Source organism: Pectinophora gossypiella, chromosome 3 (genome assembly GCF_024362695.1).
Source record: "Pectinophora gossypiella chromosome 3, ilPecGoss1.1, whole genome shotgun sequence".
Taxonomy (NCBI): domain Eukaryota; kingdom Metazoa; phylum Arthropoda; class Insecta; order Lepidoptera; family Gelechiidae; genus Pectinophora; species Pectinophora gossypiella.
Window position 1 is genome coordinate 8,991,171 of NC_065406.1, and position 25,564 is coordinate 9,016,734.

The 25,564-nt window shown below is 35.3% G+C and overlaps 1 protein-coding gene across 2 annotated transcripts in view; it reads left to right on the plus strand.

Moving 5' to 3' along the window:
• The first annotated feature begins 42 nt into the window (after positions 1–42).
• The window catches only part of LOC126381866 (aquaporin AQPAe.a), a 42,986-nt gene continuing 17,464 nt past the window's right edge, over positions 43–25,564 (plus strand). Inside the window, exon 1 of one of the 2 annotated variants that reach the window (XM_050031401.1) lies at positions 43–244. The gene's annotated coding sequence lies outside the window, so the exon portion shown is untranslated. Of the gene's footprint in view, positions 245–18,612; positions 18,632–25,564 lie in introns of those variants that run through there. The other variant, XM_050031403.1, reaches the window with a different exon arrangement.

The window sequence follows — 25,564 nt, forward strand, 5'->3', positions numbered from 1 at the left end:
GATTTCCCGCCTTTTATCGTACCCGCGAAGCGGCTTGTTCAAAAATATCAAAGCAAACAATCAAAAACTCGCGACAGTCGTCTGCGGCGGGCGAAAGAACGACGGGCTGGAAAAAGCAAAAAAATACTTTTTTTTACGAAAAGTATCTTGTTTATTAGTGCAGTGATCAGTATCGTTGTGAAATACTTCTAAATATACTCATAGATTTTTGTAACGTGGTTCTACGAGTTTAAGAAACTTTAATGTAAGTTTTTTTTCTATATTTTTTTAAATCTGTTTTATTTTGTCCAAATATTATTTTATTACTAAATTTATAATCTATAAAAATAATTTCACGCTAGCCGCTAAAAAAATCACTGAAAAAGTAACAAACAAAAATAAGACTTAAAAGTTTAACAAAACAATGAATTAATTAAAAAAAAATACATTAAATATCGATTTATAATTGTAAAAATTGGAGTTTATTTTAGTTCCTCTGATAGCTAGCACCGAACAGTTGCGTACTATGTAGTACCCACTTATGCGAGATTAGTGTACACAATGAAAGAATTTCACTATAGATAAATACGATAAGATAGGCCGATATTTACAACCTAGATTAAATAGTACCAAACCATGATGTTAAAACAATTCGAAAAAGTTTTTTCCATACCTACTTTTAATAATTTAATTTACTTAGCAATTTTTTGTTGCAAACTTTAGCGTATGTTAGGACAGATCAAAAAGTTGTTTGGTTTCCCGAAACCATAGATTTAAGTAATTTGCATCAAGAGCTAAATTGTTGCCTGTTGTTCCATACCAAAGAAGGTATAATAAAGATAATTATAAAACATTCAATATTACAAAAAAAAACGCCTGAAACTTATTCAATTTGTTGATTAACGACAACCAGTTATGGAACAATACTTAGATAGGTATCTGTAATTCTGACATTGAGACGTGAAAATAAACGACAATAAAAATTAGGTGTGTCAACAACATAGTTAACTCGTCGCTTCCTCTATTAATTTTCGGACTGGTGCGAATTGCTTGTGTCCAAAAACGTGGTCAATATTTTAACACCATTACATGATGTAGCCGGAATTACCTTAGACATATGTAATAGTGCAGCAATTGAATCTGTTACCACCGGGAGATGGGTATTTTATGTGCTACGGAGGTTTAATCCGTATCTTTTTGGATAAGTTTTTTGAATTATTATTTTTTTGTTAATAATTAACAATTATAAAAACCAAATATCATGTTATGCTCGCTACCTTCATGGAAATAGAGTTGATAAATATGGTGAATTTTTTTAGAGTCTACACTTCCATCTATATATAGTACCTACTTTTTCGTTGAATTCGAATCTTGTACCAGATGAAGCCTAACCCCAGCGAAGAAAACCCCACGTCCCAGCCCGCTTGTCCCACTTCCCTTCACTTCTGACAAAGTAAATTGTTTTTTCTTAAAAAATAAATTTATTATTTAACTTCTTGACCCTATGTTAAAATGTTAATGCTTAACCCAATTAAATACAAGTTCCTGTCAAGGATATGTCAGAGAAATGTTTTCGGCCTTACAAAAGACATCAACGAGCCCACTTTTTGTTACGGAAATAGCGTACCCTAGCATAATAATTCTAAATAAGATTTTTATTGTTGTATTTTTTCTCATAACGTAGTAGCAAATATTTTTGAGTATTTTTTTTGGATTTCGATCGTAAAGCACTCAATACGCGTAGTCACAACTAGTAAGTATATAAGTATTTTTTTATAATAAATCCTTGATAGAAAGTTTTGGGTTTCTCCTAGGAAATGATACATCCAAATTTTATTGATTCATTTTATGTAAGGCACATTTAATTTCCTCTCGAGAAAGGCAGAAATGAATTATTTTAAAGCATAAAGCCAAAACTATAAAATTCGACGTATTTATACAATAAGGAAAAATCTCGTGAAAAAAATACAAATCACTTACTTCATTTACAATTAAGTTTGGCTAAAACATTAATTTGTTTCGTCTCCTTTTTTGCATGTGACGTACTCGATGATTCAGACTCATTTCCGGTTGGTTTACTATTTTTTGTTGATTGATACGTCTTTTGACAGTCAGTATGTGGGAATAAAATAATATATTACGTAGATAACATACAATGCTTTAATTTATTTCACCTTTTATTGACTTGTAACACTAAACATCCAACATTAGTCTGCTTGATTGATTATTTAATTACGAGGTAAGATCTACAGCTTGATATAATTGAACTCGGCACACATACAAAGGGTCGTATAATCTATATTTTAGATAGATACTGGTGCTAATTCCTGTAAATACCATCTAATTTTATTTTAAGTTATATCTGACATTTTCTTATCCGCTGAAAAGGAAAGGGACGGGTAATCGACAAGTATAAAATTTATGGAACACACGTTAATTTTAAGCACAAATCTAAACCAACCGTCTAAAAAGTTTACATCAGTCAATAACCCGACACATTCATTTACTCATTCTTCCTAAAATTAAGAGCTGTGAATCATCCGTCCCTTTCCTTTTCGACGGATATGAAAATGACGGATATAACTTAAAATAAAATTAGGCGGTGTCTCCAGGAATCGGGGCCATTATATTCTATTAGTAGATAAATATAAAAACGAAAAAAAAATGTCGTGAGGAAACCCATATTCCCGGGAAATGCATTTTCAGAGGTATGTGACCAAACCTGTATTGGGCTGGTTTTCCCTACGCGGGTTAGGTCAGACAGGCAATCGCTTCTGTAAAAAACCGGACCTGTCAAATCTTCATGTTAGGTAAGCGGACCCTGTGAAAAACGGGATAATGCTAGGGAGATGATGATGAGATACTTATAAATACTCACGCTCACAAACCCATTTTTTTTAGTAAACGAGCTACAAGTCGCCACAAACAATTTGCAGCTGCTTTTGGTCTCTCTCTCTCTTTATTTAAGAGCTGCGCTCTTGTCGGTGGAGTAATCGCCATTCCACTCTTCCCGCCAAATCCTTCACCTCCTAATACGACACGACCTGCACCTTCTCTTTTATTTGTTTCATAAATGTTCTCCTAGGTCTACGCCTTCCTCTCTCCCCTTAAATTTTTCCTTCTATGATGTTTGTTATAAATGAATCGTGTCGTATCAGGTGGCCAATCGTATTTCCTCTCCGGTTCTCTATAGTCCTCATTATGGTGGCTGCTTTTGGTATCTGTCCTAAAATAAATATGACGCAGTGTGTAGTGGCATCTAAGTAGTAATAAGTACGATCAATAGTTGATCCAACTACTCCAGACACGCTACATTCTTTGTTATCTGTCATCACGTAGCACTTGGTGTACTTCGGAACAACGATGTTGACCTATGCAAGCGTATTTGGGACGCAAACATGCCTTTTACATTTTTGTAAAGCTGCCAACACAGTTGGGTAAGGAATATTTTACAATCACATCAAACGGGGACAAATATACACATTATGGCGACATTTTAAGGTTTAGCTTCTAATAAATCATATGTTTGAACCGCCCAACGTATCACGACACTATCGGACGTTTATAACAGACATAGAGACAGATGTCAATAAAACCATTTAGTAGCGCCTCTGTCACCTATCTTCATAAAACTGGACCGTAAACCATGTAATGGTCAACATATGGTTTGTGGTGGACGTGGGCGTCCATATTTTCTCGATTTGATTTATGACGGATTCTTTCATTGTCACACTCGGAATATAGGGAAAGGTCATAGCGATCAAATTCTTTAATTTCGTAAGCTTTTCTAAACTTCTTCATATTCTCAGTAAGAAGGGAACTGAATCTAAAATCTGAACAAATTAAAAAAACCTAAACACTTTTGTGATTCAACAGCTGTAACAATGCCTATATCGTGCGTACCTAGTAACATTTTCGCACATACTGACGTAAGCGACAATGGAACGTATAGTATGGAGTTGTCACCTCATCTTCCGTGGCTAATCAGCCCATTCATCTGGATGACGGTGGACTTCAACCTTGCGTACAACCTCTGCTGTCATCGATACAATAGTTTAAATATAAAACAGTTCATGTTTTCCCTATTTAATTACTTAAAGGCACTATTTAATAATATGTATTAGAACAGGTAGTATACGGGATATTAACTAACAAGTTTGTATGCATTTAGTATACGGTCATCCCAAACTCACTGTCGTTCCGGCCAAGTAGTCAATGCCATTTGCGACATACCTACAATAAGTCAGGTAAAAAAAAACACTCAAAAAAAGCATCATGGTAAGTACATTTTATTTGATTTCTCCAAAACTACGCAAAGATTGGATGACGCGTACAATTTCAAAGTCAAAATGCGGTAGTATCCGTCAAAATACTCCGTTTATTTTACTTAGCAAGCAAGATGAGCGACGTGTGCCATATTCTAACGTTAACCAATATTTGGATTTTACAACGGACGTGCTGTCTAGATAAATTAATTTAATTAGGTCTACAATTTCCTACTTACCAATGATGATTAATTAGCCTTAACTAATATTTTAAACATGCGAAGCCTTGAAACCTATTAAGTACATAGAAAATAATCCACATTAGCAAAACCATTTCTTATTTAAAACTCATTTCTATAGAAAACTTATACAATACGTACTTTCCTATTCATCATTCGTAACGTAATACGTTCTTTACAATGCATCTAAAAATACACCCGTAGGGAGTTTCATTCGAAAATAGAATAACATAATTTGGCTATTCAACCTTACCGGTTTGGTAGGCGGGCGGTTCCGCCCATCCGCGAAATATACGCTGTGGAAATGCGGACCGGATGTCCGGCCATGTTTACTAAGCACCACCATTACCAATTTAAAGGCGACCCTGAACTTGCTTTTTTATTCACGAATAAAACTAGAACTATTTATTAACCTAACCTTGGCATTTTGACGTAAAAAAGCATAGAAATATGGAATTTAGTTAGTGAATATTGTAACACAAAAACATAAATAACTTTGTAAGTATGTAAAACCGTGGTTACCAGCTGTATTAACATTAATCGTTTCTGAACTATAGTCGCCAAACTATTTCAATCAATTACTTGGTTGGCTAGGTTCTTTTATATCTATTCTCCCTGTACACTAATAAAGTGTCAGTTCACTATTCTCTCATTATAGATCACCACATTCTCCACCAATATTATACTAACATGCCCTTTTCTGCGGCCAAATAGCAAGTCGATGTAATCCCAAACGGTTGGGATTACACCCACCCAATATTTGGCCGCTTTTACCCACGTTCCTTTCTGTCCATAGCTATGTTTTTCATATTCGTGTTCAATAGATGTACTAGCAACACATCTTTGGCTCGTCTGTTCTCGTAGGCTAACCGACATGTATAGTACTTATAACAAAAAATACTACAGCGCGGCCAATCAACTTTTTTTTTTTTTCTAACATCCTCCAAAAAAAATCCACACGTGCTTAAATAGAAAAATCATTTCAGTCATTGCTGTTTCACTAATGGAATACTTTAGAATAATCTAGAAATAACGGAATGCTATGAAACCGTTTTACGCCTTCATTTATTATTCATAGGGTTGTAATAGTGACATGATAAAACACTTTAATAAGGATAGATTATTAAAATATTTATTCCCGACATCAATTAGTGAACACGCGAGATCACTGTCACATTAGAAGCGTGTTCAATTGTAACGTGTTACGATACAATAGGGCCCATTTCCTTGTTTTATACACACTTTACCACGTTGTAAGTATAACAAATCTGACAAGCTGGTCATAAGACGATATCTGAGCAATTTCTAACTGAACGATATGCAGTCAGTATGACGAAGAAAATGATTTAGAAAGACCAATCAAGCAAGTGGTTGAGAACCCAGTGCTCTATCTTCTACCGCTATTTTGTAGACCAACCGTTCTAATAGGTAGATCGCTCTACATTTTACAAAAAAAAACCCAAAGGCGTTCAGATCTACAAAAACCTGAATTTACAGTTTCGAAGCTTAAACACTTAAGTATAAATATTTTACGAAAAGAATAATAGTGATCAAAACGCTTAAAATTAATCCCTGATTCATTGATACGCAACTAAACTTATTAAGCTAGATGAAATCAGCAAAACTGTTGGTGTCCTTGACATTGGAAGAAACAGGAGCAGCCTCTCGTGGGTTGCAGCAAAAAAACTTGAACCAGCACGAAATCATTAAGTCATGATTCACGTCGTATTTCAAGCTATTGTACGATTGTCTCATTTAATTCATTATACCTACTTAACATTCATAAGATAGGCTAGGGCCGTAAGCAATTATGCACTGTTTTTACTTGAATTAATCGTTTGTTGTTTGTGTAACGTAGGAAATTAAATAGTAAACTTCGAGCTATTTCATTTTTTGAACTTACTTATGTTAAAAAAAAACATAAATATCAATATTTTAAAAAGGAAGAAGCGTTTCTTTTTGATGCGACTTGATGTAAATTTTCCTACTTGACCGGAAGAAAGAAATGCGAGTAAGTACCATTAATAAGCCCGTAAGTAGTTTTATTATTTCCAATAATTTCAAGCGTAACATTCGTGCTTATAACTAATTTATTTATAGCCGTGTCCTATAGGGTTGATGAGGTTGGTTATTGCGCTCACAACACACGGAGAAAAGAGTGTCTCCTTAATTATTTTTCCCTGATTCAATGTTGTATTTCCGCGTAGGTGCCTGTGGTCAAGCAATGGTCTGACACCTGAATATAATGATGACGTAATTCTTAACGAGATACCACCACTTGTATATTCGTTTCAAATAAGAGAAGCATTTTTTTTGTAATAGTACCTACAGGACGCGTAGGTATTCCATACAATAATTATACCTACACTGGGTTTGTTACAATATAATGAAGTGTAAGTACATTTTTTTTATGTTTTTTATTCTATCTGTACCTCTTCTACCGTGTAGGTGTTACCGGCATGGTGAGCCACGGTGCCCCGTGATGGATTGCCACTATTCTCGTAGTCTGACATAACTTATGGGGATTGGTCGGAAACATAAAAAACCTCGGCAACCGCGCACCATTTTATTAATATAGCTGACTAGTTATTATCTGCGGCTGTCTTCACGGGGATATATGAGCTTTAAAACTTATTTCGGAAGTAAGTTTTAGAACTATTTGACTTACATATCTGAAGCAATAATTACATAGATAAGTACTGACTAACCAAATACACTTGATTCTTAGCGATAAAATTAAAAATAAGTAAGTAAACATACAGAATATTCTAATCAAAAAAATTATTACATTTGTACCAACTGTTTTGAATTTCATATGTATTATTAGAAAATTCATTATTTCAGAAGACGTTCTAAATTGGTATACACTAAAACGCTACCGAGTTAACTACCTACTCATTAGCTTAGTTAGGTTTATTTATTATTGGAATATGCATTCATTACTTTTGTAAAACTATTCCATTACTGAAAATAGGTAAGTAGTAGAATCGTAGTAATATTATAATCTTCAAAAAGTATTCTTTGAGGACCGAACTTTAAAGTGCATTCTGTGTACATTACCAAACCGATCGTGAGATAACTTTTATCTACTTAATTTAAATGCAAAGAGCGAAGCTGTGGGTGGAATGCTGGTATATTATTGTACTTTTCACAAGCGCAAAACATGTACCTACATTTATTGTATTTTAAACCGATTTTTCATTAACAGCCACACTTAAATAGAAAATGCATCGCATGCTGTTAGTACCTACTTTATCGACTGCACTCTACAGTAACAACTTTTATTAACTCATAATACCTATTTAGTTATTGAAAACAATAAACACGTAAGGTTTTGCTACCTCTGCCCTTGACTTTATATAATTTGCCTGAGTCCATAATACACTTGCATTTTTAATAATATTTAATCATTTGAACGTTGCAGTTTAGTATGCATATAGGTTACCTACTAAGTATAGTCTGAGATGTAGAATTAGATTGTACCAAAAACAGTAAGCTAAGATATTCTAGTGTCTTCGTTAAATTACTCTGTAATCGTAAACAAAACTAAGATATCCATTTTCAAAGTTGCTAAACGAGCGCTTAGGAACTAATTAAATTATTATGTTTTGAACGTGGTTAAAGGGAACCGATGGCCTGTTGTATGTCGCGGGAAACCGCTGGATGCTGTCAGATCGGACATTATGACGAGGCTTGCAAGAGACCTATACTTATACAGCAGTGGACGCTTTTCGGCTGATGATGATGTTTTGAACGTAACAAGCTGTTTTCTGTCACTTTTTCCATAGTTATAGTTGTAGTATACGCATATAAAATCAATAAGTACGTACTGAAAAGAAAATATTAAAGACACACTTTTTATACAATTCGCGCGATTTGGATTCGAACGTACTACGAAATCGAGTCCAACGTGCGAAGACACGTTTAGGATGAATCGGATGCGTATCATTTGTCAACCTGTCACACACAGGCGTATGAATGTTCTTGAAACATCATCGACAAATATCACTGATGACATCACCAGCTTGCGTCATATTTTATCTTGAGAGAAATAAGCACGCCGTATTCTTATTACTTTTTTAAATAATATAAGTTTCATGTTAATCATGGTGCCTTGCATGTCACGGATGTTACCTAGCATATATTTTGGTAAATCTATTCGTCACATATGCCTAAAGTAGATATAATTTAGTCTGTATAGGAAATAATGTAAATAATAATAATCTACGTGAAACTTATCTGGATATAACAAGCATGAATAATATTCTTGCATGTTTCAATAACAAACACAAGTACACAGCAGTGAAATAAGATATGAAACGCTTCTACAGAAGTATTACTTTACTGTGGTTTGCCTGCCACTGCAATATTATTATTAAATCTACTTATATTTATTAAATAAATCGCGTAACCAACCACAAAGTAAGGAAGGACAAAGCTCGGGGCTTCACTTTTTTTTTACGATTCTATCCTGTTGGATTTCTCAAAAACATTGACACATACATAAAGCTTGAACACAGATATCATTTCAGAAATTAAGGATGTTATTTCAAGAAACTGGCAATAATTTTATTATTATTATTAAAAGTTTTAAATTTTAATTCTCCGTAACGTAACGAAAATAGGGAAAAAACAATAATTACTTAAGTAAATTCTTGAATCTGAAATTCATGTACCGGGGATTATACGAGTATACCTACTTACTCTGCATAGTGAATCATCAAGAGGGTGGAAACACCAATTTTCATCTAAGGCATCTGTAAGTTCTTTATCAATGGTGATCTTCTCTTCTACCTTTTTTTTATTAAAATAAAAAAGCGACTCGCTAAGATCTCTAATCGATCAACGCGCATCCGTAACCACTGAGCCTAGAAGCATGCATTTTTTCACAAAAGCAAAATTGCAAAGTACTTACTTAAATAAGTAAGTAAGTAAGTTAGTAAGTAAGTACTATTCATCCCCAATTTTAGGCAAAGATTAGTTAACGATTACTACGTAACTTTAGTGTTAAATCGGGATGAAAGTGTGTATCTATGAAACTTTTTCGATTTGTAGCATTAAATTTCGCACAAGCGCAGCGGGAGTCGACTTTCGAGGACGTGCTGTCGTAATTGTGTATAAAATTATGAATGAATCGTAGTACAGTCTCTTAGGGATTACGATTTAAATTAGATTTTATAACTTCTATTCTATAAGAAAATATAATAAAAATTAGGTCATTTTCGAGTGGTATAACAACCCGAATAAACATTAGAACGTTATCTGCATCTGATAACACTTTCTGTACCTACTTCTTACCAAGCACGTATTGTATTTACATTATCTGTTTACATTACACTATAATTATGTCCAATGTCCTATATTTTTATTTATTTTTCATAAACAAGTTTCAAAATCATTTTTCCCATGATAACTATAGGCCATAAATACGAGTTTATTATGGTTTACACTATAATTCTATACGGCATGAAAACCTTGTCATACTTGCTCACTTAAAAAAATACTTGGTACCTACCTTATATACTTCCATTTTTAGGCTTTAATAGGGAGGGCTCTAATTTGAAATATTACAATCTAACATCAAACGTGTATACTACTTATATCTGCAATTCATGGACTGGTAAGTTATAAAATTGAAAGTTAAACCCAATTTGTAAGTACGCTTATAAGTCAAGACCTTTCAACGTACAGAGTTATCCACGGAGCTTTCATATCTCGATAACATGCAACAATTTAAACTTTAATAGTACCTCCATATGAATGTACAAAAAAATAAAAAAGCTTCTGTTGTTTAGGGCCTCGTTCCTTAGAAAGCGTGGCGAAGTCGACCAACAAAAAGTTAATGGAAATTCGAGTTAGATGCTCCGTCCCTTTCGTATGCCCGACGCCGATCGAGAAGGTTGATAAGGAGGCTTTTTTTTTAATAAAATGACCGCGTCATGGGGATCTCCGGAGCGTAACCTCATCGTTTTTCTTCTCGATTCTCGGGATACAATTATTGTCGGCCGGAGTAGTAACGCTCCTCTATTATTAACTGAGCGTACCAAAAAACGTAGATAATTGACTCGAAGCCCGCGGCGGCACTGCACGCTCGTCTGGTCTGCTTATTACATACGAGGCAAGGTGAAGGAGGAAAATCAAATCATTTTGTATTCTTCTCTACTTATTAAACACAACATCTTAGAAACACCATAGACTCTGGTCAATAACCTCTCCACCAATCTGCAAAAAACACTGTGGTTAGGAATTAACTTACCGTTCCCTTCTTACAATATGGCTTGCGTTTTTACGTCTCAAGGAAAATTATTTTTAGAATACAGCTATCAGGATATAATTGTTGTGACCACCAGTGTCCGTAGCAATGATATGACCAACAATGTCACCTTTAAATAATGGCATGTCACTGTAGACTGCAAAAACAGTGTTTCAAAAGAACAATGTAATTTATTTGGATACACTTAAGTACAATTTCACGATAAAAATATATATTTATTAGAAGGCAAGCGGATAGATTAGTTTTATAGAATACGTACTATTTGGGACTCTGCCCAAATCGGAAACAGACGGCACGATTGTTTTGTATCTTATGATAAATATGATGTAAGTACTGTACTATGACACGTTACCAGCCCAACATCGCCTATGGAGACAAAATAATAAATATATTTCTTGTTGGACTATTACGTTCCTGAGATAAAAAAGCAGCATTTTAAGCTTCCCTTTTTGTCCGAGACGGAACATACGAAACAACAATAAGTTTATGCATCATTAAATAATAATGAAAGTTAAGCCGTGGTAGCTCAGTTTGAGGTCCAAAGTTCGCATCCAACACAGGCCTAAACCAATGATTGTCGAATTTGTTTTCGAATTCACCTTTGGATCATAAATGATTATCACGTGCTCAGCGGTGAAGGAAAACATTGCAAGGAAACCCACATTCCCGAGAAATGCATTTTCGGAGGTATGTGACCTAACCTGTATTGGACTGGTTTTCCCTTCGCGGGTTGGAAGGTCAGACAGGCAGTCGCTTCTGTAAAAAACCGTACCTGTCAAATCTTGAAGTTAGGTAAGCGGAGCCTGTGAAAAACGGGATAATGCTAGGAAGATGATAAAATAATGATTAAAATACTTTATTAAAACACGTGCTCTAAAAGGTATCTATCTCTAGTTGCTTTAGCTTAGGTGCCTGTTTGACAGAAGTATATTTTTTATATGTAGGTAAGTATATATTGTTTAAAGTAGCTGTTGGTTTTCCGAAAAAATAAATAAGAAGTAACCCCACAGTGAATTAATGTGGCATTCTATATTACCTCCATACACGTGCCGAGACTTGCGCCTTGTAATATAAAAACGTATGTAGGCAGTTTATGGTGTAAGTACTCATACTTAACGTTACATTTTACTACGCACTATATGTACATACTCGTAATTATATCAACGAAAATTGCGTCAAAAGCAAAATAAATATAGTTAACACTGACTTCATGATGGATGATGCTAATTCGTCGATAGGACACCTTGATTAGGCACTAATGAGCCACTTGATTTTATCTTGAAATTTATACCGCACTTTGCCGATTAATTTACCTCAGAGATAATGTCAGTTTATAATACTTACACTTGATGTAATGAAATAGTTGTAAACTAGAGAGTTTTATTATATTTATAATAGTTTTTATAACACGCTCACACTTCGGTAGGTCCGGCCAAGTAGTTAATGCCATCTGCGGCAAATCTACAATAAGTCACGTCAAAAAAAACACACGTCGGTAGAGAACAAAAAGAACCGAGATTGATTTGTAGCAAACGATAAAGTGAGGCTACGGACCTTCGTCCGAACTTATGAAGTCAGCTCAGAAATAGTATATAATTAGGAATATATAGAACAGCCTCCATAGTCTAGTAGTTAGAGCGTTAGGCTCTTGATCTGGTGGTACATTGTCGAAATCACGTCCTGTGAGACTGCCCTTTGTTTGGTAAAGACTTTTCATTCGTGCTTCGGAGGGCACGTTAAGCCGTTGGTGCCGGCTGTTAGTCGTAAATACACCACCAACTCGCAGTAGAGCAGCGTGGTGGGGTATGCTTCATGCCCCTTCCGCTTGAAAGAAGGAAGGCCTGTGCCCAGTAGTGGAACGTATATAGGCTGTTTATGTTATATCATCATCATCATCTGCCCATTAACGTACTCACTGCTGGGCCACGGTCCTTCCCTATGGATGGATAGGGAGATCGGGCCTTAAACCATCACGCGGGCCCAGTGCGGATTGATGGTTATTAACGACTGCTAATGCAGCCGGGACCAACGGCTTAACGTGCCTTCCGAAGCACGGAGGAGCTCGAGATGAAAACTTTTTTTTGTGGTCACCCATCCTATGACCGGCCTTTGCGAAAGTTGGTTCACTTCAACAATCGCAGACCGAGCGCGTTTACCGCTGCGCCAACGAACTCCTCAATTTTTTGTTTATGTTATATAACTAACTATATTTAGATTTGTTTGTTGGGATGTTAGTGCAATAAAGAGTTTTGTATTGTATATTGTATTGTATCGGGTTTGTATAAAGCTACAAGTCGTTAGAAAAATCTAGCATGTTATATGGCAGTCTTTAATGTAGTACTTACCTGAATGTTCCTATCTCAACCTAAGGTATGTAAATTGGCAAATGAGTCTGTTAACAATCGTAAGCAAGGCTGCAAATAGTGCGTGAAGAATCAGGTTTCCTTTCATGTCGCATGTGATACATATATGTACTTACGTGTATACTACGTTTATACACACATACACAGCTGATGGTTGCAGCACACAGTCCGGATAGTGGAAAAATCGGAAACAAAACCCACTCACACTCGTACTCCATACTGACATCGATCTATTTACGTGTTCGTTAACGAAATTCACAGACTTAGTTGTAAAACTCTTGAGTTTATAATAATTAAGTAAAATTGCAATACATAGTCGAATTAGGATTGCCTTGCCTGTAATGACTATGTAAATTGTGAATAAATAAATAAATAAATAATAAAATCCGCTGCACGCCCCGCCCTTTCTCGGTTCTGTATACATCGAAACCAAGGAATTTACCTGACCGGACCAAAGTTCCGATTTAAATACTCATGTCTTCTCTCACCACTTGAAAGGGAGTAGCATTGATACACCATATATCAATAGGCAGTAATCTACATACTCAACTACATGTTAACACTGATATCTACGTTTTCAAACCGTATAATACTGCTACTCCTGTAGACAAGCCTTTCGAAGAATGGAGAAATAAGTAGATTAGAAAGGAAAAATACATTTATTACTTCCGGACACCACAGACACAGACAGACAGGTACATTACATTCAACACAGGACAGAAACCACACGGAAATCAATACACAGACAAAAAAAAATAAAACAAAAAGAAAAACAAATCAAAATAATAATAATAATAAAAGTAAAATCCTAAATGCAACGCAACTGACGGCCCGATCATCTGCGGTGGCGGGCGTCCGGAATAAAAGCACCTCTCTCAGCATAAGTCGCGGCGTGAGCCACGACGCTGGTATTTGCGGGCCCTGCCAGAATTTGTATGATTACAGGCTGATCACCTGATTGTCCAAAAAGTAAGATGATCCGTACTTCAGAAGGCACGTTAAGCTGTTGGTCCCGGTTACTACTTACTGATACAAGTAAGTAGTCGTTACAAGAGCCATGTCAGGGGCGTTTGGCGGCTCAATAATAACCCTGACACCAGGGTTGATGAGATTGGTAATTCACCTCACAACCCACACGATAGAAGAAGAAGATTTACCTAGTGTACCTACCTACTGTGTTATTTTTGAGAAATGTAACTAATTAAGTACTTTCATTTTACTATCACTTAGAGTACCAATAGGGTACAAATCAGTACAAATCAAATCAGTTACTTTTTACTAAGTAAATGTCAAACACGTTATATGAAATTACTATGGAATTTGTATGAAAACGCAACCTTTGATGTCAAAAAACAACGTCTCAAAATGTCGCACTTACATTTTCCTTTATTAAAATTCAAAAACAGCTTAAATAGAAAAAAGAAAACATTTTTATCACCTTTAGATCTGTCTTTATTTAGTAATAATTGGCATTTTTGACCTATGAAACTACCACACCTTATCTCTTTATCAGTGTTTATAGGTAATAAGCATATTATACGATTATTACTAATGATTATTGATATTACAAGTAATCCCTTGTTCAATTTCAAACATTTCAAGTACAATGGATCAGTAGTAGCCATTCAATAGGTTAAGTCAATAGAAATTGACATTGATTTGAAACTAGGCATTGTTCCTGCAACACTAAGCTATTGAACATAATTCAATGTTAATGATATTCACCGATGACTAGTGTATAATCAGAATAACACAGAATGTTCCAAAATATTAGGTTATTCTATGACCAGCGGGCTTGACGCGACTTAGTGCGCCTGTCGTTGAAAGGTGGTAGAGAACGTGCACAACATACTCGCGGCAAAAAGGCTGCCAAAAGCTAGAAAAGCCATATACAGAGTATAAAATTATATACGGCAATACCAGACGATATAAAACATACGAGCAAAAACCAATTAAAAAAAAAATAAGTCGATGCTTGTTGAGATGGTGGTATTAATTTAAAATGTGACCTTAATGATATAAACACTTAAGTGCAACCTTAATAGGATTACAATAATGCGTAAATGTATTGACTGTAGATATTGTCTGAAATTGATTTATTCGACATGTGATATTAACTTACCAATAAAAACTGAATAATGGAAATATTAGAACGAAAACTTTGAGGGACGATTCAGACCATGATTCTGAGTTGATATCAAATGGAATTTTCCGTCGCAAAAATGGAACTGAAGATAGTTAAAGAAAACACTAAAATTTCCCTTTATTATGTTATTAACTTAATAAAATAATGAGCTGAATCATCCCCTTAGTATACGGTACGGTGTAACTAACACTGTATATTAACAGATTTTTACCTTAAATGGAGCACCCAACACACATATTTATACAATTATAGCTTACTACAATGTCTCAACCACAATAAGTCCTCATACGCATTTCAATCCAAACAGATCGGTAGTAAATCATTATTAATAGTTTAGTTAGGTTATTGAGCTACTTTGTCAACTAATCATGTTCATGGTACGATTGTGCTCAAACACCAATGAATAGCAAACAAAGGGATGAAACACGACGACTGACAGTAGAAGTGGTACCATCACGTACCAGGACTCCCAACACGGAAATAAGGCAAAAGAGACTCCAATGTTTTACGATTATTCAGCTTTTATACCGATATTACTTACAAAGTATACCTGGAATAGGGTCTTGTCTTCTTCTTCTATCGTGTGGGTTGTGAGGTGGATTACCAGCCTCATCAACCCTGGTGTCAGGGTTATTATTGAGCCGCCAACGGCCCCTGTCATGGCTCATGTAACGATTACTCACTTAGCAGTAACTAGTGAGTAGTAACCGGGACCAACGGCTTAACATGCCTTCCGAAGCACGGATCATTTTACTTTTGGACAATCAGGTGATCAGCCTGTAATGTCTTAACCAAACTGGGGAACACAAAGTGATTTTTGTGATATGTCCCCACCAGGATTCGAACCCGGGACCTCCGGATTGTGAGCCCAACGCTCAACCACTGGACCACAGAGGCCGTTAGTGGAATAGGGTAAAGAAGGTATACTTACAATACTGCATGGATAAGCTAACGAGCCTCTTACCCATGGTATAAGAAGACGAGGTATGCTTCAATCCTATGACAAGCGGCCATTGCTAGCCCATTGATGACGTAAGTGTTATCATTCAATTGATATCTCATTCAATTGATATAAAATTAAGTCAATAACTGACTAATGTATTTAATTACTATTATTAGTCACATATACAAAAATCATTAAAACTACGTAAATCTTTTACTAAAAGTTCAAAATTTAATTGCAAAATAAATATAAAAACATTGGTCGTGGGTAATTTATTTTTTACGAAATGGCAACGCAGGGTCGGATGACGTCAGCTGGGCTAACCTTGAAATGCTAGCTGTCTGTTTTGAGCGTGGCTGGTCTTCTTATACCATGACAACAGCATAACATAAACTCACGAATAGTCAGAGATACACCCATCGTAAGATGAACTAGGTACTTGCTCTTAGTTCATAGAAAAAAAAAACACTTTGTACGCAGATAACCTGCACGACTTTTACAAATGGAGGTAGAGGCTGCGAATGTCTTCTTCAGCCATGTAATGAATGCCATATGCGGAAAATCGACAATATGTCACATCAAAAAAATGTTAATATCCATTAGATTTATGTTTAACTCCTTTTCATTTCATCATAATGTCCCTTAGTAAAAACAAGAAAAATATGGTACTTAAGTATAATTGACTCTGCGACATATAATTCGATACACAAACATAGCGAAACAAAGTAACAGAAAACAAATGCAGTAGGTACTATATAAATTTAAATATTATAACATGTTCGTTCCATACACGGTTTAAATATACTTACTAAAACGCAAATACCTTGTTATTGTTCTTGTGTGTTTGCGCAAGTTTTGTATTGTATTGAAAATACCAATAGAGCCTAGAATTTAAAAAATCATATTCTCTAGGCTAGGTAAATGCTTACCCAAACAAGCACTACATGTTTGAATTTTTCATTAATTTAAGAGCCACGCTCTTGTCGGTGTATTCTCCATGCTACTTTTTTAGGGAAAAATAGGATAGTGGTTACCCTCTTGCCTTCCGCCCTATTATTCCACATATTGTTTAAACCATATAAATATATTGCAAAAATAAAGTCCATTATCTTCTAAATATTATTAAAGGTATCAACCTTAGAGAAGTATATAAATACTTCTCTGGTCTCCTTTATTTATATAATTTTCTCCGTAGTGTCTCCGAATTGAAATAGACATTCTTGACCCAGATTATAAATAAAACTGTTGCATACAATTCTAAATAAACAGTATAATAATAATCCCTATATTCTTTTCCAATTGGTTGGCACAGTAATATTGTATTTCTAATTATAGTACATAGCGCAATTATATCTTAGACGACGTATGAAAAATATCATGTTAAATTGGTTGTTCTGACTTCCGGGATTCTCCTCAGAACATTTCTTCAAAAATTCTTATCTCATCTGCTTGTCTGGGCAGAGTTGCTTATCACTGTTGAAACAACGTTGACATCTCCGACGTACATACTCTACCACGCCTCCGGTTGTTTATTAGGCCTTCGTGGCCAATCTTAGTTTGTAAGGTACGATGAAACGTATCAAGTAGAAATACTTTAAAAATAACACTAATTACTTATAGCTAACGAAAACTAGTGTCAAATGAAATCAAATAAATTTATTTGCGAGAACACATAGAATACAAAAAAGGTGGTAAAATAATTCAAATAACAATGTTGTGATGTTTTCGGCCTGCATGCAGGTGTCCAAATATACATAAAAATAATAATAATAATAAAGAAATGGTACATTGAATAGAAAATTATACTTAAAAATTACAAAATCCAAGTAATTTACCGGCTATCTACTAAAACGATTAAGTTTATTCTAAGACATCACAATCTTCGTTGTTTTTTCCATTTCTTTAATGCGTGCTCGCAATTTATTCACTCCCGTTATCTACGGCATATTTATTACAAGGTTCAGGCGCACCTAGCTATTTAATCTGTGCTAATTTATGGTAAAGTCGGTATTATAGTAGTGGACTGTGACGTCACAGGCGCGCCTACGAAGGGAAGTAGCTAGAATCAAAACTAATGGGCCTAATAGAAGTAATAGTAATGTGTAGGTGGAGCCACCACGCCGTCCTGCATTGGTGATCAGCCTAGTTTAAAATATTTGTGGGTAGGTATCTATTTTAACTTCCCGTGGACATAGAATAAAGAATAAAACTACGTATAGAACGGCAACTGTCCACTCCCCACCAGCGTTTACCTCACCCCCTTCGAACATAGTTTAGACTTGAATCGTATGGTGTCAGACGTCAGCCACACAGATGCGCGTCTACGATAATGTCAATGTGTAGTGTCCGTGTAAAACGCGGTTATTTATATGAGGTGTCCCGGGTGTGCCGTGGAGTAGGTTTCAAATAACTTGGCAACTGGGTATGTAAAATAGTATGATGCCGCATAGGACGAAATACCAAAAACGACTGCAAATTATTTTTAAGAAGTTGTGGTTTGCGTAGATGTAGGTATTTTACAATACAATGACCGCAAGGTAAGTACATTGTAGATACATAGTGGCCAGTGGTAACGCGTTGGAAACGACCTATTACTTCATTGTGGCCAGCCATTATCTATCTCGCTGGACAACTCGACGAGATGACTTTCAAACACGTTTAGAACGTCCGAGATGACACCCACTTGCCTATCAACGGATATATTTAGTACCGTCATTGTTCTAAATCCTCAACTATCACATAGTACCGTTTATAGCTTTGCTTAGCTCATATAATAAAAGGATAACTACATATCTATTTTCGTTCACCGCGTCACAAGCCTCTTTCAACAAACGAAAAATTATTCGCATTGCGTAAACCATTTACTCTCGGTTTCTTCCATGATCTATTTTTGTGTTACTTAAATACCTATTCTAATATAATATTGTGACTGTTACTTATTATTAGTTAACCAATTACTTAAAATATCTTTATGTCCGCAACTGACAACGACCGTGTAAGTAGGTATAGGTAATTCATTGTACTTAAATGGATTTTACTTCAAATTCTTGCAATATCCTTTTCCGACAAAATCAGATAATCGTGGAATATTAGCTACTTAGAACCAAATTAAGAAATCAGAATTATTATTTCCTATAAAACATGCGTGAATGACGTAGCGAGTAAACAATCGATTACATGTAATGGAAACCGAGCCGTAGGAAATCTAGATAATATTTCCATTCGAGATAATTACGGCATTCCGAGCCGACTAATCATTTATTATTGGTGTTACCTTCTATGTATATCCGGAGTGTGTCATTCATAGCTAAGCTTTACTCCGCTTTTCATTGGACGGGTTTTTCTTCTAGCAATACGCAGGAATAATCATGAGTTATGCTACTGTAATTAAACTGTTCTTGTAACTAGTCAATGACTATGCAGGCAAAGGCCATAATGTACGCGCATCTGTCAATTAAGGAATCACGAAGGCTGCGCAAGCGTCGCTTTGCCAACACGACGCGCCCTAAGGGACACAGCTGTCACATCAAAATCCCAAGAGCAACTCCACATGGCATACATAACTATAAAAGGTGTCATGAACTCCTCTTTAGAATTCATGATGTCATTGCATCCATATAAACGGATTGACCTTATCTTCGGAAGATAGGAAAATAAAACAATCTAATCTAACAAAAGCAACGACGCCGGCGCGTCGCAGAAGTCAAAAATAAACTTTTTCTTCAAACAAATTCCGTTGTGATAATATGATAAGATAAAGAATGTACACTGTTGCGGTCAATATTGTAAATCGGGTATTTTAGCGACCGTACGTAATTACACAGATTATATAATGATCGAGGACTTTCCGCGCACAAAGAAGCCGACTCGCGAATTAATATGATGATGACACGAAAGTAACACAACTTAAGTATAATATTAATTATAAAGAAGTTTTTTATCAAGCAGTTGTTCACGAACGTTTTGAACAGACTATAATTTATTACGAGAGAGATTCCCGACGTCAGTAGGCGGGTCTCGTAACCCTTAGTTCAGTACAATGTTTTTTTAAAATATACGATCAAAATCTAAACCAGTTCCGTAGACAATGGACGATCAGTTAACAAAGCACAAGTCATGCATCATGCCATGCCTCAAACCAATTACCCTAAGTAAAGCAATGAAATGAAGAATAGCGTCATTTTAAATTAAAATGAGCTTTATTACGTCAGTGTATCATTTCCCTAAAGGTATATGTTTTGCTGGTAGCTTGAAACTCGGGTTTTAATTAATTAATATCAAGCTATCGTCACATTTAATCAGTCTTTTTACAACAATAACAAGGTGTACCAATGTATATAGTATAGATATATAGGTATATTATTTATGTCTCTAAATGTGTTTAGAGACATACACTCAGTCGGTTTAATGACATCTTTTTACATACTCTACAAAATAAACAGAATAGTCACCTGTGCTATGGACAGATGAGTAGATAGTATTTCCATTGTTGTAGACAACCTATTGTAGATGACACGGATTAGGGTCCTCAGCGTACCTCATTTGTCACGGCCAAGTAGTTAATGCCATTTGCGGCAAATCTACAATAATCCACGTCAAAAAATACCTTTATAAATGAAAGATTTGACCGAAATTGTATGCAATTAAAAACTACTAAGTACATTATTCACATACATATGATTCTATTGTATTTTTGTAAATACTTATGTACAAAATTATATGTAAGTACTGTAATATAGACAAATACATATTTAATATACTTACTTAACTATAAATTTCCAATTTCATTACACAACGTGCATGTAAAAGCATATAATTACCCATATGATTGCACGCATCATCATAAATATGGGTAGTGTCCTTGGATCAACAATACAATATTTTATTTTCTACGGATCAATTTCTCATAAAAGCCTTGACAGTGGCTGTGTCACCATTCTATGCCAAATCGATACGCCGTCGACTTGAAAAATAATCAAATGTAAACTTAAGGCCACGCAAGATTGCAGTAATTAAATTAATTCCTTCCAAAAAAAAGAAGAAAAATTACAACAGGAAGATGATGAATCATTCATTCAATCATACTTGAGTTGAGACTCTTCAAAGTTCATGTTATAAATACCTACTTAGATAATCGTGTGTCTCTGTGTGTGTGTGTGTGTAAAAGCTCGGTGAAACGTGAGTACCTAATGCGATGAATGTACCTCTGACGACCCGTATTGGGAATATGTTATTATGTAGGTAAGTAATAGTGTTCTATCTTCGACCACAATGCCGCCTCCTCGAATAGGTGAAATAGCAAAAGAATCAAAAAGAAAACACAATGTTTGTTAAGTTTAGATGAATAAAAAAGTAAGAGGCTGAGGTTCCTGTGACCGTTGCGTGCCACACTCGGTTAAAAAAAAGCGCATTTAAATAAGTAGAAATCATTTGGCTCCGTGCCTGCTCTAAATTTTGGCGCGTTTTCCTGCCGTATATCTCTTTGACGATGCATCCAAGACTTAACGGGCGGAATCAGGGTTGCCGCTTTTAAGCTTGCTGCACATAGAGTCATAGAGCCAGGAATGCGGGACAATCAGATTTTGGTCGCGGATACAACATTAGGGCTTCCGAACACTTTGTAAATACAATGAGTACATTAGCAGGACCTTAAAAATCGAGAAATTTCACTAAAGCAGGTAAACATCCTTGTCTCTTTTGTGGTGGTAACTGGTAACCCTGTGGAAAATACACAATACACAAATCGTAAAACATGGCGCATACGCCCTCGATTTAGCTCCTGCATGTGCATCGTGATCTCATCAGTAAACTCATCAATTATTTTATGACGTCGTTTTCTATATTTATTAGCTTTAATGGACGCTGTTTGAGCTTTGATAAACGTACTGGAACGGTGCAAAACCTATTAATTTGTTTGTAGATTTTACGGGAACTCTAATTTTAATAGTTTTGTATTTAATTCTCCGATAAGAAGGTAAACATAATACAGTTAAAGTTAAGTAAGATAAAGTACTTAAGTAATTCAATTATTATTGATAAACAATGTTAAGCTTAACGGGCCTATAAGCTTTGAAACAACAGCAGCAATTATAAGGGTCGCATCGTGATAATTTGTTGAATACTAAGATAATAAGACCGACTCACACGCAAAATTAAAAAAAAATATAATATATTTTATTACCCAAATAACGCCTATCGACTACTATCTAATGATTAAGAAGATCATCTATTTATGAATATCAGCTCTACAGCTGTATCCATCGACAGAGATTAAAGCAAGAGGTATAACTATTCATCATTATTTGTGTTCAATAAATTAGTTACTTAGATAATAAAGGGTCTACAACCTTTTAGCGTAAAATCCTTTAACGCCTGACTGGCAGCCACATTCGTAACACTTTTTGTGGAGTTTTTTTATTTACGTCTACGAGTTAGTCAGACGAGTAATAAGCAGTAAGTACTTGCACAGATTTATATCTCAATGACTACGTAAGTTGGTTAACGTGTTTGCAAGTTACCTCGACACTTGATTTAATTTAATTTACCGTTGTGTCCCAAATACCTTATAAGTAACGAATTCTCTGGTTTTAGCAACTCTGTGTCTAATTACTATGGATATATCGGATATATATCAAGTTATGGAATGAGTTCTATCGGGAGTTAATCTACTGCGTTGTCTTCACCTCTGATCTGCCGAGATACCAGCCACAATGGACTTTACATTGTGTCTGGTTGAGATCTGCGTTCCGGCGTTCGAAAAGTTAAAAGGACTATTGTTTATTCACCATCTTTTTCCATCACGTATGATAGAGAAAGGCTCTTGCTTAGTGCTTAGTTCAGCCTTTTCTACCTAATAAGGTACACAAGATCTAAAAAAAGGATATATGAAGCAGAAGGCTGAATTAGAACTAAGCAAGGTAAGCCTTTCCCTTTGTCCCTACAAAATATCCTGTATCATCTTCATTATTCCCTTCTATCGTGTGCGTTGTGAGGTGGATTACCAACCCCATCACCCCTGGTGTCAGCGTAACTATTGAACCGCCAAAGCCGCGACATGGCTCATGTAACGACTACTTACTTACATCAGTAAGTAGTAACATTTTAGTAGTAGGAATTATTATTAGACACACATACCTAATAGCTTCTAATACCAGAAAATCTCAAAGCACGAGTTTACTCAGTTATTACTTAGGATAATGACTCGTTCGGTATTTCCTTCATCGAAATGCCAGCGGCAATTTACTTACAATCCCATTAGTTACTACTTTCGAATGAATTTAATAATTGAATTCAATTTCACCGTGGATGCAGTGTATGTATTATGAATCCCTGTGGCATACCTGGCTGTAGGTAACGTGCATATCATTCTGATGATGGCCGCTAAATTAGATTCAACGCGCGGTATTGAATACGGAATACCCAGGTATTATTAACATCACCTGTGATTACCTAATTGTCCTATTGCGTGCTGGTATTGTATTAGGTTTGGAGGATTGGTTTGTTTCATATTTAGTATGAATTAGACAGCTTAAGAGTGTGCCGCTTAATAGTCCCTGGTAAGTCGTGTATTCAAACGCGGAAACAATTTATACAAGAAGCTCATAATAACATATATAGTTCACAGTAAGTTAGGTACGTTGTATGGTTGCTCCCTGATGGTGTTTGCCAGAAAGACTTTGCTTAAGAGCAATAAGGCCGACCAATTGCGCCATATACCTACATGTGTTATGTCTGTATTTTAACTTTAAAATAAGTACAAAAATTCACTTCTACAAAACGGAGCGCCTTTTTATTCTGTCGAAACCAATTTTACATATTAAGCGTAACCTGTTCTATATATTAAATAAATATTGTCACTTCCTAACAACGATGACAGCATTCCTATAATCTGGAGCCAGGTTCTGGTGTAAACATGAAGTAAATAAACAGCAAACGGTGTGAGTAACGTTTTCCTTCCCCTGGTCACCCGCGCTGCAGCAGGTAATTGCACTTCACTATGAGTCTAATGACATTCTAAGAAGACCATAAAATGCAACGGAAATTATTTTTCGCTTTAAAACATTACTACACAAATCAATAATAAACAATTCCTATAATATGTAAAATGATGATGCTAGCAACAAAGCATCTCTATAGAAATACACAAACTAGCTACGATTTCTACGTATCAAAGACAAATAAAGACGACCACAATATCTAATCATCTATTTATGCGTACGTATACACATTACTAACGATATGAACCTTGATATTATGATCCTAAACAAACAAAAACGAAATGCATGTTTGACAGCCAATTTGACAGTTAATGATAAGAAATGAAGTGTGAAGATTACAGCCCTTCGCCTTGAGGTTAATGATTCTCCAGTGTTTTGTTTTTAAGCTTCTCCCAATGTCAATGGCGACAAAATATCGCCCAAACAACACGTACATGACCCAGAGTCTAATCTAGTTCAGTATGGTAGGTATAAGTCGGAATCAGAATCTTTAGTAAACAGAAAAATCCTTTGTAAATATTAGATATTTTTTGTTGCATCCGTTGGGACAGAGCTAGAGCGGTATCGTCTTTTTTATATACCAAGGACAGATAATGGTACCTAAAACTGTGTTACAAATGTTATGAATGATTTATAAAATGTTCCATATCATTGAAAAAAGGCCTGCCCAGCAGTAGTGGGCCTTGTCAATCTATATAGGTATATAAGCAAACAATATAGGTAGGTACCTACATACTACAAGTTGGCTTTGTAAAAAAAGAGCAGAAAATAGACATTTCTTAATTCGCCTCTGAATAAACGTATCAACGTTCATAACAGTAATTATTCGCCCCAGACAATTTGTCACACCTATTCTATGTTTTATTTATTTTACATATAAAATACAAAATAATACAAAATACAGTATACAAAAACCATTAGCTTCTGCCAGAATTTTCTAACGCATGTTGTGGTTAACGTCCCTCAAACATTATTATTCGATAAACATCAATTATGTTATGACCACTAAGCATTTATTTAGTACTTATTTACGACAATTGTCGTTGCAAGATAGTAAGCATAATGATTTATTTGAATTTAGCCTTGTTGTTATTTACAAACAAACATGGTTTTTGTTGTACTTCATAAAAATATTTTATTATGAAAATATTTAATTTATCAGAAGTATTATTGTAGTCGTTACATGAGCCATGTCAGGGGCCTTTGGCGGCTCAGTAATAATCCTGACACCAAGGTTGATGAGGTTGGTATACTCACAACTCACACCATAAGAAGATTATTGCTTTGAAGTTTATTTAGAAAATTTTGCATATTTTCCGCCCGTTTCATCGCCACGGATAGATACCGGTCTATAAAAA